This window comes from Panthera tigris, chromosome D1 (genome assembly GCF_018350195.1).
Source record: "Panthera tigris isolate Pti1 chromosome D1, P.tigris_Pti1_mat1.1, whole genome shotgun sequence".
Classification (NCBI taxonomy): Eukaryota; Metazoa; Chordata; class Mammalia; order Carnivora; family Felidae; genus Panthera; species Panthera tigris.
Window position 1 is genome coordinate 34,808,316 of NC_056669.1, and position 17,150 is coordinate 34,825,465.

The following is a 17,150-nucleotide window of genomic DNA, read 5'->3' on the forward strand; positions in this document are numbered from 1 at the left end:
TATTGTTTTTATTGTTATTTTATCATCATTATCAACATTGTCATCATCACCAATATTATCATTTTCTGAGCTTTCAATGGCCAAATAATGATGTTGGTATTAATAGTTGATAACCACAAATGTATGATTAGTGTTTGATGTTTATTTGGAGATAATACCTTTTACTTTTCCCTCTGGCAGCATATTACTTTAACTTTCTTCTTTAATTTTTCTTGCCATAGCATCAGGGCACATGATTTTACATTGAGAGTAACAATAGTAATGTGAAATGAATAAACATGTATTTTTAAACATGTGGAACTACTTTTATCCTCTTCCAGATATTGCAGAAATCTTTAGCATTGATTTAATTTGGAAAAAATCTCATTTAATGGTGGCTGGCTGGGTCAGCAGAGCATGTGACTCTTGATCTTGAGGTCATAAGTTCAAGCCCCACGTTGGGTGTAGAGATTACTAAGAAAAGAAAAAAGAACAGTATCTCATTTGAAATAATTCTTTCTTTCTTCTTTATTTTTTTTGTGTGTTTCTGTGTAAACAAAATAGGAAAAAAGGGAAATAAAACAAAAATAAATTATTTTTTCTTATATCTGTTACTTCTGTAAAAAATAAATAAATTGAGAAGAAGAGTAAAATCTTGGTTAAAACTATTATACTTCTGAATACTTCCACACTTATTAATAATTGCCTGACCACACATAGGATATTAAGAGCATCTTATGAATCCTCATGCCATAAACCTAGAGGTAAAAGAAATGTCTATACACTGCTGTTCTACCTCATCCAGCCTCTACATAAATGATAATAAACACCTCAGAAGGAATTGTTGAAATCAAGGACAGACTCGGACAAGACTTGAAGTTTTGCCGATCAGACAGAACTGCTCAGGTCATGCAGGCAAAGCTTAATTCAGCTTATTTTGCAAGGCTAACTTGACCTAGATCATGTCTTACTTGTGCCTCTGGAAATGATAGGCAAAACTTGAATGATTTCTTAAGATTGATAGAGATAATCTTTGAAAATTGTAATATTGTTACCGACCAGTATAAAGAAAAACAGGCACTGCTTTATCATTATATAAGCTGCTTTATAACAATATAAGTAAATAACATATATTATTACATTATAACAATATAAGTAAATAAGTAAATAACAAAATAATGCCTGAACCTCATTCCCTGTTCTGGTTTGAGGGCTCCCAGTTTGTAAACTATCTTTTTTAGTGTGTGCACAATAACTTTTAAAATTACTACTTCAATGGCACATTTGTTTTACTTTGGCTATTTTGAACCTGTGGACAGAAGTAGCATTGTGATTTGTATGATTCCATTCTATTGTGCAAAGTGAGGACGCCTATAAATTAAAGAGTTGAAATTCCTAATCGACCAATTTGAAATAACTGATATTTATAAATTAATTCACCTCAAAGCAGGATTTTCAGTTTAAGTTCACACACAAAAATTATTAAGATAGAATGTATTTTGGGCAATACGACACTCAATGTGTTTAAAGGAATTCAATTCATACAAAGTATGTGTTCCGATCACAATGGAATTAAGTTCAAAGTTCACTACAGATTAATTCTGGAAATATTTTAATATGAGAAAAGTAAATAGCATGCTTCTAAATAACCTGTGGGTCGAAAAAGAAATAAAAGAAGAAACTACAAAGTACGTTGACATTATAGAGGGATGGAAAGGCTTGCAGACTCCTGGTGGGAATGGAAACTGGTAAAACCACTTTGGAAAAGGATTGGCAGTTTCTTCAAGGGTTACACCTTTGAAGGTGTACCCTTCATACCCTTCATAGGTCTACCACCATAAAATCCAACCGTTTCATCCCTATGCACTTGCCCAAGATTCACACATATCCGTGCAAAGATTTGTACACATATATTTATAGCTGCTTTATTTTAGTAGCCCCAAACTGGAAACAACCTAAATGTCCATCAGCAATTGAATGGATAAACTAGTTGTGGCCTCACCATGTAAAAGAACACTGTTGAAGCATTAAAGGGAATGAACTATTGGTACAGAAAACTCTACCAGTGACTCTCAAAATAATTGTCCTAAATGAAAGAAGCAAAAGAAAAAGAGAGAACATACCCTGTGTTCTATTTATATAAAACTCTTGAAATGGCAAATTAACATATAGAAATAGAGAGCAGATTGAGTTTTGTTTGGACATGATAGAAGGTAGGCAGGATGAGCAGCAGGGTATTATTACCAAAGGGCATAGGGACATTTTTGAGGATGATATATATGCTTATTATCTTGACTGGAAATGGTTTTATGAGTGTGTGTGTCTAAAAACATATGTTACACACCTTAAATAAGTGTAGCTTATTGTATTTAATTACACCTCAATAGAATTGTTTTTAAAAAGGAAAATAAATATACATATATATATATATTTTTTGTTTTCTAATTGCTATATCTGCAACATTAGAGGAATAGGCATGATGCTAGCTGATACCCAAAGAAGCCATACTTAATTCCATGGGTTTTTACAGAGAAATTTCACAGGGGAAAAAAAAAAAGACGAAGCTGATTTTTGGAAGACTAGGCAAAGTGTGTGTTATAGAAAATATATAGTCTATAGAAAATATATATAGAAAATAGAAAAATATGGAGCTGCCTAGAAGTGAAGGAAACTAGGGTTACTTAATAAACGTTCAAAAATGATATGGACACAAGAAATGTAAAGATAATTCTTATTACAAAGGCTCTAAGTAAAGGGGGAGGCAAGAGTTACACTGGCTCGCATGAAAAAAATAAATCAAAGTAGTCATCAATAGGTGGAAACAAATTGAAAAACGTTGTAGATACAATCACACACACAAGAAGGACTATCATTTTCTTTGATATTTTCCCTTCATTACAAGACTTTGGACAGAGTTTTTAAAAATGATCAAGGGAGACAGCTGGGTGGCTCAGACAGTTAAGCATTGGACTCTTGATCTCCACTCAGGTCGTTATCTGATTGAGTCCCATGTCTGGCTCTGTGCTGACAGATGGGAGCCTGCTTGGTACTCTCTCTCTTCCTCTCTCTGCACCCCTCCTCTCTTTCTAAATAAAAAAAAAAAAACAAACTTAAAATTAAATACGTAAAAATGATAAAAGGAAGCACTTTACTGTTAATGGTTTGCCACAGGGTATGGAGATATTTGTGGCTCCCAGAAAGACTGAAAGTAAAATGGCCACTACTAAGATGTTGGTGATATCATCAAGAAGATATGCATACCTTAAGCTGAAGGAAGTGTATTTACAGAAAGATTTTTAAAAATTGTTTGAGTCCCACACTAAACTATCTAAATATTTATTGCTGTCAATTCTTAATTCTCTCTAGTAAGATCACTTCTCCAGTGTTTTTAGGAATACTGGAATAGAAATATTTGCTAGTATTATCATGAACACCAGGATGCAAATACTTGGATAACATATTAAAATTTCATATCACCACATTCATTTCCATACAAATATAGTATATGTAATCTAAAATAAGCATTATAATTTACAAATGCTAAATCTATTCCAATACATACATGTGGATTATTATACAATAAATATATTTTAATATACAAGCTCATATATGTGTGCACATATATTTACAACTTACTGTGAATATTCATCCAGACATAAGTAAAATAAAATAAGGTATCATAACTACGAAATTTTGAGCAGGAACTATAGCAATAAAACAAGCACATTATAATCACGATTGTAGTCTAAGGATAGAATAGGGAATCATTAGCAGATGATTCTAGTCATTCAAAGTGGTTTTTTTTTTTTTGTATCTATTTTGAATTCTCATTTGCGTGCATTTAATTAAAATGTAATATTTTTGTATTCATTATCAGAACCCTGAGGAAGAATATCGACATATTGGTGAGCTCTAAGGAAAACAGGAAAATAAATGTAAAACAAACTATCAAGCAAAAATAAATAAATAAAAATAACATTTTACTTCAATCTTCTACTCCCTGTCATATCTTTTTCTTGGCAGACCAGCAGTTTCTGAGAGCACTAGGAATGTATTATCTAGAGTTACTGTCTCAACAAAGACAAGAGACTCAATCCAGGTAGACTACATTTGTTAGACTAGGGAAAGGGTTATAGGTGATAGTTTAGACCAATAATGAGGGAGGTGGGAAACTAAACAGACCAGTTGTATAGAACCATAGACATCTAAGATAACTCCCGAGTATTTGTGAGCAAACCTGCATATACACGGCTCTGGTTAAATGAACATGTATTACCTTTCTAATAAATGCCACTAAAAATAAGTCTACCCCTTTTCTTAGAACTAATTTTCTTTTTAATTTGATGTGCTCTCTTACCAGAATTTTTAGAAATATCATGTCCATTGAGAAAGGCCACCATAAAAAATATTTTTACCTTTAACAAAGTAAGAGTGTTTTACTCTTGCATTATATTTGACTCAGTGCTTTTGTTTAATTCTAATTACAAAACCTGATATCACTAAATAAATTTTTAAGCACTTACTTATCACTATTGGACTATAAAAATGGGATTCCATTTAATATCTGCACTAGTATAAACTTGTTAAGTTTGAAGATTATTTATTCAAATATAATAAGTGAGGAATCCGACTGGAATCCTACCAGATGTCTTAAACTTCACTTACTTAAAAAAAAATAATGTTTATTTTATTTTATTTTTTTTTGAGAGAGAGAGAGAGAGAGAAAGGGGGAACGGCAGAGAGAGAGAGAAGGAGACACAGAATTGGAAGCAGGCTCCAGACTCCCAGCTGTCAAAACAGAGACTGACGTGGAACTCGAACTCACAAACTATGAGTTCATGATCTGAGCTGAAGTCAGACGCTCAACCGACTGAGCCACCCAGGTGCCCCAAAGTTCACTTATTTAAAATAATGACTTGTTTTTCATATGACAAATTGTGTTTATATCCTCTCAGAGATGGATTAAATGAGCAAGTATGAATGAAAAGATTCAACCTGTTGTGATTTAACTGTTTGTAAAACAACACTGCTTCATTGAATTAACTCTGGAATGTTTTTTTGAATGTTTTTGAATATTTATACCACATTAGTGAATGAAAATGCTGACATCTTATTTACTGGGTTGTTTTTGTTGCCTGTCATTCTATCCCAACAAAATGAAGTGTTATTCATTATGTCCTCCTATTTTTTAATGTGATATGCCCATTCATGTATTCCCATAATTTGCTCATGCTTTTTCCTCTGTGAGGAATTATCTTATATCCTTTGATAGTTACAAGTCCATTCATATTTCAAAGCCCAGCACAAATATGATCTCAATTGTGAAGGCTTCAAAATTCTACCAGTATACATGTGATTCCTTCCTTGACTATATTTTTATAGACATTACATTTGTTTATATCTGTCATAATGTCCTTTATACTTTGATTTTATCTACAATAATAGTTACAAGTTAGCCTTAGAGATAAAATTACTTTAAACGTTTACTAAATGAGAATTAAGCTTTTTTTCTTTGATTTTTGTTGATGTTGTTATATCATTGTGTCAAATAAGCATTAGATTTGTTGTTTTTGTTTGTTTGTGTTTGTTTTTAAAATCCAGAGTTTAGATTACTAGATCTTAGGGTAAGAGAAAAATGCAAAGAAAAATTTCTGGCTTGAAATATTTTGATTCAACCAGACTTTAAAACTTTATTGAATACATATGTCAGCCACTTTCACAAATTTTTTTTTTTAATTTTCTCAAATCAGTTAAGCTCTGTGATCACTAGTTTCCAGATAATGTGATTGAGGTACACAGTGTTAAGAAATTTAGCCAAAGTCACTCATATATGAGTGACAAAGGCAAGATCAAATAGGTCTCAAATCACAATTGAAGTAAAAATAGTCACAATAGAATCAGAGTTTTGCCATTGCTATAGTACTGTGTGGAGCCATCGCGTCATCTCCGTATGTATTAAAGCTGAAGTTTTGGGGCACCTGGGTGACTCAGTCAGTTGAGTATCTGATTTGGTTTCAGCTCAGGTCATGATCCAAGGTCATGGGATTGAGCCCCATGTCAAGCTCCTTGCTGAGGGTGGAGCCTGCTTGAGATTCTCCCTGTCTCTCCCTCAGTCCACCTCCCCTGACTCACATCTCTCTCTTTCTCTCCAAAATTAAAAAAAAAAAAAAAAAAAAAAAGCTGAAGTTTTTATTTTTTGAACTTTACCTCAAAGTTAGTATTTGCTGAGGGAAAAAAAGAAACAAACGTCTTGACCTTCTCTAGTAATACATTCTCCACACCTAAATATTTAAATAAACTCTAATAGTTCAAAATATGCCCCAAGAGTATATATCTATAACCCATTTCCTGTGTTTCTTAGAATGGACATCATAGATATCATGCTCTGACAGTACATAAATAGTTAATGCATGATCTGCTATCACAATCCATTCAAGTTATAATTTTTATAAAAAAGAATTTCATATCATATTTATCATCCAATTGGAAATCATTTAGTGATTTTAAAGTGATGTTGGTTTTAGATATTTCTCCAAGGAGTAATGAGCATCAACATCTAATAATTACTAATAACTTTTTAAAGAAATTCAAAATATCATTCAAAAGAACATATAGTGGTAACTCTGTATATATTTTCTTGATAATAAATTGTTAATCTTGGCACTATATTCCAAGTAATACCTTACTACAAAATAAAAGCATAATTGTTTACTATCATCTCTGACAATTTACTTAAATTTGAGCTAAAGAAAACATGACTGTAAAAGCCAGAATTAGTTTTAAATTACATGATCACTTGCACAATAAAATTTAAGAGTAACTTCAGTGAGATGTGAATTTTCCCTGGAGCATCAATCTCTGAGTGCAGACACCATAAAGACAATTCATATGATGGGGTGATGGCGTGATTGTTCCTTCCAGCACTAGCAAGGAAGCTACAAAGTCTATAGTCTGTTTTTGAGCACACACCTTTAAAAATTGGGTATAGTTTTGAAAACTATTCCTAGGTTATAACTATCTTTCTCTGGAAATGAGATTTAAAATCAGTTTGGTCTAAATTTTTAGCCTCATGAAACAGTTAAGCCATCACAAATCTTTCCATTAAGTTGGAAATTAGTTTATCCCCTGATGGGGAAAGCTCAGGAATTTTATAACTGCAAATTGCACTCTGAACACAGAACAGCTTGGAAGTAGATAAGCGTCTTTGGGAAACTCAAAATCCTTCATTAAGTTTATGTTTTGGGGCAGGAAGTGGCTCAGTAATCAAAGAGATAAAACAAGATTTAAAATTTTCATTTTAAAAGTGGAGAGAAATCACAGGATAAATAAAATTTCCCAATAACCTAAAAATACTAACTTTAAATATTTGGATAAATCCCTCTTCAAGAACATTATTTTGGAGCCTATATAAATACAGCAGCCAAAGTATGGTATGTTTCTAAATTAGGTCAAACACCAGCTCACCCACGTATTAAAAATTATAGGTTTATGTGCTTCAAGTGTAGGATCCATGCAATTCATGTTTCTAGAATTAAATGATTTTTGGTGATTCGGGGCAGCTAAGTGAAGATTTTTTTTTCCTCAGTAGTCATAAATGCAAATACATGGAGCTAAAATGCGATTTATTTATCAACACAACCAATTGTATGTGAAAGCACTTCCTATTTAACACAACTATTGAGATCTAATTATTTCACCCCCATAATTCTAGATCTCATTTTATTTTATTATCCTGTGAAATAGTCTTCCATTTGCTTCAGTTTTCATAACAAAGTTTCCTAAAGATACCATCTTCTCTTTTCATGATGAAATTTAAAAAGGATTTGGCAAAATGTAATGACTTAGCCTAACTCCTCTTTTTTTTTTTTTTAACCAAAGTAGAATGAGTATTCAAAAATGTAACTACTATTGCTAAATGTCACCCAGTTTCAGAAAATCTCTGAATATTTGGCAGCTGACATGAAATTCATATTGGTCCTCAGAAATTTAAAATAAAAGAAGAAAATTAGATGCGAAAGTTAAAAAGGGAAGCATTTATACTTCCATATTTTGGTAAGGAAAAAAACAGATGGCTTGTGGAACACTCTGGAAATGTGAAAAAGTTGTGTCATTTAATAGTTCAGCAAGAAGAGAAAGTAAAGTGGGTAACAGTGTGAGAAACCGCCTCCGATAAAGAAACTCATTAAATCATTTGTATCCCCTAGTTTTTTTTAACTCACAAAATAAAGATTTATTTATCATCTTTTGGTCCCATTTATGTATATACATATTTTGTACTTATTAACACACTTCATTTTTGGTCCTAAAATTTTCAGTTTCATTCAGGTATTTTCTGATTGATGCATATCTTTGCAACTATGTTTAGAATGCACAAAATATAGAAACTGACTAAATGACTAATAGTGATATATGATTAAGGAAAAATGGTATTCCATTTGTATTTGTATTCAAATGTATTTGTATTTGTATTTGTATTCAAATTTGTATTCAAATTCCATTTGGATTCAAATGGAATCCATTTGTATTCAAGATACTGTTTCTCGATTTTGTCAAGACAAATGCAAGTAGACTTAATATTTCAGCAACCATTTCTACTGCATGCTTACACACAGGTACACATCTATTGAAGTTGGTTTATCTCATGGATTACTTGTTTCCAAATTGTGCATTCAGGATTGCCATGACCACTTTATAATCCTACATCTTTATGTTACAATTTTAAGTAGTAGGTCATTAGGCAAAGCCCACATTATTTGCTCAGTCATGTGTCTTCCCGGTATGAGTTTTCTGATGTGGACTCCATCTGATAGCTTTGTCATATGCCTTAAATATTGGTGTGCCCATAGTGTGATATGACTAATGTTGACTGAAGAATGAGTGATCACTGAAGACTGTCTTCCACTCATAACACTGAGAATGTTTTATGTAGTGAAGAACCTCATATGTCCTACAAATGTCACTGTAAAAGTAATAGATTTCCAATATGTAATTGAACTACTTCACCATTATGAATTATTTGTGTAACTCAAGAATTTCTTCCTCCAAATAAATACTTTTTTCTTGTTTTAGGGATTATTTCTATTTAGAGTTTTCTTTAGCACACCAGGGCTGAGCTTGATTGGGGACTCATCCACAGTGATCACAGACCTGTGGTGACTAGACAATGAGAATTTGTTCTTGCTATAGGGATAAATTATCAATGACAGATTTTTCATGTTGATTGCAAAGATAGAGTTTCTCTATTGTGTGAGTTCTTTGGTACAAACAAAGGTTAACTCTCTGGGTGCAACTTTTCCTATATTAATTAGATATTTATAGTTTCTCTACTACAGGTTGGATTTGGATATTTCTCTTCTCCCAAGTGAATCATGTTCTGTTAAAACTCTAGTTGCTTAGGGTCTGGTAAAATAGTTTCTCTTGAGGGCATAACAGAATGCTCTGGGCCTATTTTAACACAATCATTTTCTCCTCCCACTGCAAGAAGTGCATTTTCTCCAGTTTTCAGTTTGAGAACCTGGTAGAGATCCTAGAGGTATAACTCACAAAAGTGTAGGGTCCTCGGACTAGTGGAGCATCAAGTCCTAGGACTGGGTTGACCTGGATTTTTAATCCTTAGTCTTGTTCACACTCAGCTTCCAACAATTTGTCAATTTTAGCTTAGGTTGTCCTATGCAGGTTTTAACAGAGGTTTTTGTTTGAGGGATACTGTTCTGGTAAATTGTGATTCTCCATATCCAACTGTCTGTATCTCCAATTTGGGGGCAGCTGTTTGTCCTGTGACCTCAATTCTCTGATGGATCTAAGAAGAGTTATTGATTTTCAGTTTGTTCAAAAAGTCTGCATGTGTTTTCTATTTGTTTATTTCTCATGAAAGTTGTACTTTTTTTGACTGTTTCAATTAATCTTTTTTTCCATTTCATTTCTAATGCCTCATTATTTTTTTAAATTTTATTAACATTTGCTTTATCTAATGATTTGAACTTTCTAATTTTCTTGGGTTTGTTTTGCCCTTCGTTCAGCTTAAATTGAATACTCAATTTATTTTAAACCCCCCCTTTTTTTCTTTACAAAGTGGTTAAAACCCACTATTTTGTTCACATATAATTTCTCTACTTTCATCCTTTTTGATGATAATGACTTCATGATTGGTAATGTCATTTTATTTTTAGTTTACTATAATTGTTACATAGCTATATAAAGTTTTACTTTAATCATATTCTAAGTGACTAAAATGTATTTTTATTATTTAGTTTTATTTTCACTACCTGATTATTGTTTTTTTTTTATTTTTTTAATGTTTTTAATTTATTTTTGAGAGAGAGAGAGACAGAGCAAGCAGGGGAGGAGCAGAGAGAGAGGAGCAGAGAGAGAGGGAGACATGGAATCTGAAGCAGGCTCCAGGTTCTGAGCTGTCAGCACAGAACCCAACATGGAGCTCAAACTCACAAGCCATAAGATCATGACCTGAGCCGAAGTCGGATCCTCAACTGACTGACCCACCAAGGAGACCGTAATTATGGTTTATTTTTATCTTGTTTCTATGATGGTAGGGATCTTTGAATTACTTGATAAATAAATTTTGCAACTAGCTGGGATTTTTCTGTAGCCAACTACAAACTCATATTTGAAAGATGTTATATGAGTGTATTGAAATGTAAGAACAAGTCTTTGCTTTAAGAACTTTCTGTGACAGAGGTGATAAAACTATACATGATTTGTAGTGTCTGAGACCACAAAACAAAAATGCCAAAAGTTTACAACATAAAAAGATTTATTATTTTCATCCAATTATTCCGCTCTGTGTGGTTGATCCTCTAGGAGTTCTGACTACCACTAGTAACTCAGGCATGCATGTGCTCTCATCCCATTAGTTAGGTTTATGTAATTGTGATTGCAAAGGAACAGAAAGCAAGATGGTCATACATGGGCCCTTACACAACTGGTCTAGAAGTGAAATATCAATTCTACTCTTATCCAATTAGGTAAAATTAGTCATATGGATTTGTCTGACAAAACAGACCTGGGATATGAGGGATACACATGATTATATACAGTGGAACTATAAAAAGTCCAAGAACAGGAGCACCAGGTGGCTCAGTCAGTTGGGTGTCCAACTTCGACTCAGGTCATGGTTTCTTGGTCCATGGGCTCAGATTCTGTGTCTTCCCCTCTCTCCCCTTCCCCTGACCATGTTCACTTGCTCTCCCTCTCTCTCTCTCTCTCTCTCAAAAACAAATAAAACAATTAAAAAAAATAAAAAAAATAAAAAAAAATTTAAGTCCAAGAACAATCATTATTCTAATATAGAGTGATCTCCACTATAATTGGAGAATATTATAAAGCCTGCTCTTTGGTGTAAAAATTGAAAATAAAACTGAAAAGAATGCAAAGGTTTTCTTTGCATAGAAAGGAAGGCATAGAAAGGAAAAGGCAGATTTGCAGTAGAGTTACTCTAAGTATATATTTTAATATAATTTTGACTATTGACACTCATAGTGTATTTATATATGCATAATAAAATAAAAATATAAAATAAAATAATATAAATATATAAAATATAAAAATATAAAAATACAATATATAATATTTTAAATTAAAATAAATAAAATATTAATATATATAAAATAAAAATATATATAACATAAAAATAAAAATATAAAAATAAAAAATATAAAATAAAATAAAACATAAAAACTGGGAAACTGTGAAGATGGCAGAGCAGGAGAATCCTAAGCTCATTCTGTCCCATGGACACACCTAGATAACAGCAACATTAATGCATCCAACCCAGAAAATGACCTAAAGCCTGGGAGGACAGATCTTCCATAGTTAAATGTAGAGAGGAGGACACATCAAAAAGCATATGAAGAGCAGAGATCCAGTCAGGAACCAAACTTTTGGCAAAACTAACCACAAATGCGAAGGACACCAAAGCACAGAGAAAGTAGAGAAGTCGTCCCCATACCAGGTGCCCCAGACACAGGGGACCTACACTGGAAAGACAAGTCTTCATAACCTTGGCTTTGAAAAACAGTAAGGCTTAACATTATGATTTTTTATAATCAACAGGGCTCAACTCTGGGTACCTTAAAAATCAGCAAGCTTGGTTCTGGAAGAGCTGGAGAGTGATGGGAAAATGAATCCCTGCCCTTAAAGAGACAAGATATCAAATAGTCCCCAAAGATATAGCATAGAAGCAGCAGTCTGAAAAACACCTAGGGTATATATGAAGATTTGTTTACTAATCCCAGAACATATGCTCAAGGAACAGACATCTTTAACAGACCTCTCCAAGAGCAAAAGAGCATGTGGGTACCACTTCTTCCCCATCCTACAACCTGGATGGCTGGACACCTGTGGGAAACACCACAAACACTTTCCACCTAACTTGCTAACAGCATGAGTCCTACCCCCACATTCCTCTATGGATCTGCCCCATCTAATCCATTTTACTCAGCAGGAGCTCCTCCAAAAGACCTCCTGTCATGTCTGTCTCATCCTGCAAAAAGCCCTAGCAGGAACCTGCACTACTCCAAAGTATTTCCTGGCCTGGGGAGAGGGGAAGAAAACCACACACATCAGTATACTCTCAGTCCCAAGAGCCAAACTGTATAACTGGCAATGCAGAGGGAGTTCTCTGCCATTCAGTGCATCTGCAGCGCTGCAAGTATGTGGCCTATCTACCCTCTCCACTCACCAACAAAAGTCTCCCAAGGTACAATGCAGGAAAATCATCCTATAGGGCTATGCTACTGCAGCCTCAACAGAAGTACTGGGGGCAACAAAACTCAGGGGACAACACCGGGAAAGCACCTTACATTTCAGTGTTACCACCACCTTGGCAAATGGGCTAAAGGAAGGCATCTTGTCTGTCTGCTGATATTGAACAAATACAAGCCCATGACTGCTCCATACAGGCCTCTTAACAGTAAAGGGGAAAAACCCATCCCACAACAGGCAAAGTGGGCCATTGCAGCTAACTGAACCGAAGGCAAACAAGAGTCAGCTACAACAGTAGTGTGCACACAACCTACATAGGAGACGCCACTGACGCAGCTGGTTCTGGTAAACAGGGGACATTGTATCATAGGACCATAGGACCTCTTCTTCATAGAGCCATTACTTTCAATAGCAGGAGATGTAATTGATTTTCCTGATACAAACAAACACAGAGAGACAAAATGAGGAGATAGAAGAATATACCCATGGCAAAACCACAACAGAAAGATTAATGAAACAGAGGTAAGCAATATGCCAGATAATAATTCATGTATGGTCATAAAAGTACTTACCAGACTTGAGAAAACAGTGGGGGATCTCAGCGAGTCCTTCAACAAAAAGATAGAAAACTTAAAAAAATCAGAAATGAAGAGCTAATAACTGAAATTTAAAAATACACTAGAGAGAATCAATAGTAGATTAGAGGGGACAGAAGAATGGATCAGGTAGCTGAAAGACAGAGTAATGGAAAACAACTGAAATGAACAGCCTAAAGAAAACAAAATAATAATTAAAAAAATGAGAATAAGTTAAGGGAACTCAGTGACATCATCAGTTATAACAAAATCATAGGGATTCCAGAAGGAGAAGAAAGAAGAAAGGAGACAGAAAGTTGATTTGAAGAAATAATAGCTGAAAACTTCCTGGATCTAAGGAAAGGAGTAGACATCCAGATGAATGAGGCATAGAGAGCCTGCAACAAAATCAATCCAAGGAGGCCATACTGACACACATAGTAATCAAAATGGCAAATGTAGTGATAAAGAGAGAATTTTTAACACAGCAAGATACAAAGGAAACCAGATAAGGCTATCAGCTGATTTTTCAGCACAAACTTTGAAGACCAGAAGGGAGTGTTATGATATATTCAAAGTGCTGAGAGAATGAAACTTGTAAGACTATAATTGAGAATAGAAATAAAAATAGTTTTCCAGACCCAAAACAAAAACAACAACAACAAAATAAAAGACAAAAAACAGTTAAATGAGTTCATCACCAATAAACCATCCTTAAAAGAAACATTAAAGGGAATTCTTTGAGAGAAAATAAAAGGCCATACTCAGGAGTGAGAAAATTAGGAAAGGAAAAAAAAGATGTTTACAGGTATATGTAAACACAAAAAAGTAGTAGATTAATCACTTATAAAATCCTTATGTAGGCTAAACATAAAAGTTGTAAAATCAATTATATGTATAAAAACTCAGTCAATGGATTCACAAAATAAAAGGATATAAAGGATTTCATATACATAAAACATAAAGAGAGGGGAATAAAAATTCAGTGCTTTAAAAATGGGTTCAAACTTAAGTGATCATCAACTTAATTTAGACTATTATATTCATATTATATATGAATCAATTGTAACCACAAATAAAAAACCTGTAATAGATATACAAAAAATAAAGAAAAAGCAACACAACCATATCACTAAAGAAAGCCAGCAAACTGCAAAGGAAGAAAGCAAGACAAGAAAGGAATAGGGAAGAATTACAAAAACAACCATAAAACAAGTAACAAAATGGCAATAAGTATATACCTATCAATAATTAATTTGAATGTAAATGGACTCAAGCCTCAATCAAAAGCTGTAGTGTGTCTGAATGGACAAAAAAGCAAGATCCATCTACATGGTGCCTACAAGAGACTCCCTTATGACCTAAAGACATATGCAGATTGAAAATGAAAGGATGGAAAAACATTTATCATGCAAAGAAAATGAAAAAAAAAACTAAGGTAGGAATACTTATAACTGACAAAATGGGGTTTAAAACAGACTGTAATGAAAAACAAAAAAAGGACACTACATAATGAAAGAAGAAACAACCCAATAAAAGGCTATAATAATAATAAATATTTCCATACTCAACATGGAAGCACCTGAATACATAAAGCAACTATTGACAGATATAAAGGAAGAAATTGTCAGTAATACAATAATAGTAGGCAACTCTAATACCCTACTTACATCAGTAGATTATCTAAACAGAAAATCTACAAGGAAATTGTGGCTTTAAATGACACATTGGACTAGATGCATATAACAGATACATTCAGAACATTGCAACTCAAAATAGCAGAATAAAAACTTTTCCCAAGGGCAGATGGAACATTCTTCAGAATAGATCACATGTTAGGTCACAAAACAAGTCTTAACAAATTCAGAAAGATTGAAATCATATCGTACATTTTTTCCAACCCCAATTGTATAAATTAGAACTCAATCACAAGAAAAATTTTGGAAAGAACACAGATTCATGGAAGTTAAATAAAATGCTGCTCAACAATGAATGGGTCAACCAAGAAATCAAAGAGAAAATTAAAAAAAAATACATGGAGAAAAATGAAAATAAAAATACAGCAGTCCAAAATCTTTGAGATGCAGCAAAAACTATTTTTTCTAATATGGAAGATTATGGCAATACAGGTCTACCTCGAGAAACAAGAAAAATCTCAAATAAACAAGCTACTCTTACACATAGAAACAAAGAACAGCACAGCTTAAAGCTAGTAGAAGGAAGAAAATAATAAAGATTAGAGCAAAAAATAAAAAATAAAATGGTGACTCTCTCAAATTGAGACTCTCTCAAAAAAAATAATAATAAAACGTTAAAAACAATTAAAAAATCATTCACCATAATCAAGTGGGGTTTATTTCTGGGATATCGTTCAATATTCACAAGTCAATCAGCATGATAGAACACATTAAAAAGAGAAAGGATAAAAGCCATATGATCATCTCAATAGAGGCAGAAAAAGCATTTGACAAAGTACAACATGCATTCATGATAAAAACTCAGGAAAGTAGGTTTAGAAGGGACATACCTTAATGTAATAAAGGGCCAATTGAAAAACCCATAGCTAACATCATACTTAATGCTAGAAAACTGAGAGCTTTCCCCCTAATATTAGGAACCACACAGCACTTTCATTCAACATAATACTAGAATACTTAGCCATAGCAGTCAGACAACAACTAGAAAAGGCACCCAAACTGGTAAGGAAAAGTCAAATTTTCACTAGTTTCAGGTGATATAGTACTATATACAGAAAACCCTAAAAACTCCACTAAAAACTACAAGAACTGATAAATGAATTCAGTAAAATCACAGGATACAATGTTAATATACAGAAATCTTTTGTCTTTCTATTCACTAATAATGAAGTAGTAGAAAGAGAAATTAATAAAACAATCCCATTTATAATTGTACCAGAAAGAATAAGATACCTAGGAGCAAACTTAATCAAGGAAGTAAAAAATCATCTATTCCAAAAACTATAAAACACTGATGAAAGAAATTGAAGATGACACAAACAAATGGAAAGATAGCACATGCTCATATACTAGAAGAAACAATATTGTTAAAATGTCTGTAATACCCAAAGCAATCTACAGATTTAATGTAGCCTTATCAAAATGTCAACAGCATTTTTCACAGAACCAGAACAAATAACACTAAAACTTGTATGGAACAACAAAAGACCTGAAATAGCCAAAGCAATCTTGAAAAAGAACAAATCTTGAGGTATCACAAACCCAGATTTCAAGATACACTACAAAGCTATACTAAACAAAACATTATGGTACTGGTACAAAAGAATAGACACACAGATAAATAGAACAGAACAGAGAATCCAGAAACATACTCACATATTTTTGGTTGATTGATCTACGACAAAAGAAGCAGGAATTTAAAGTAAGAAAAAGACAATTTCTTCAACAAATGGTATTGGGAAGACTGAACAGTTACATGCAAAAGAATGAAACTGGACCACTTTCTTACACCATACACAGAAGATAAACTCAAAATTGATTGAAGACGTACATGTGAGACACAAAACTATAAAATCTCTAGAAGAAAACATAGACAGTAATTTCTTTGGCATCAACTATAGTAACTTTTTTCTAGATACATCCTTTCTGGCAAAGGAAACAAAAACAAAATTAAACTATTGGTACTATAAAAAATAAAAAGCTTTTCTCAAAGGAAGATATCAAAAACACAGGAAGACAACCTACTAAATCAGAGAAGATATTTTCAAATGATATATCTGATGAGGGACTGATATCCAAAATATAAAAAGAACTTATACAACTCAATAACAAAAAGCCAGATAATCCCATTTAAAAAATGGACGAAAGACCTGACTAGACATTTTTCCAAAGAAGACAT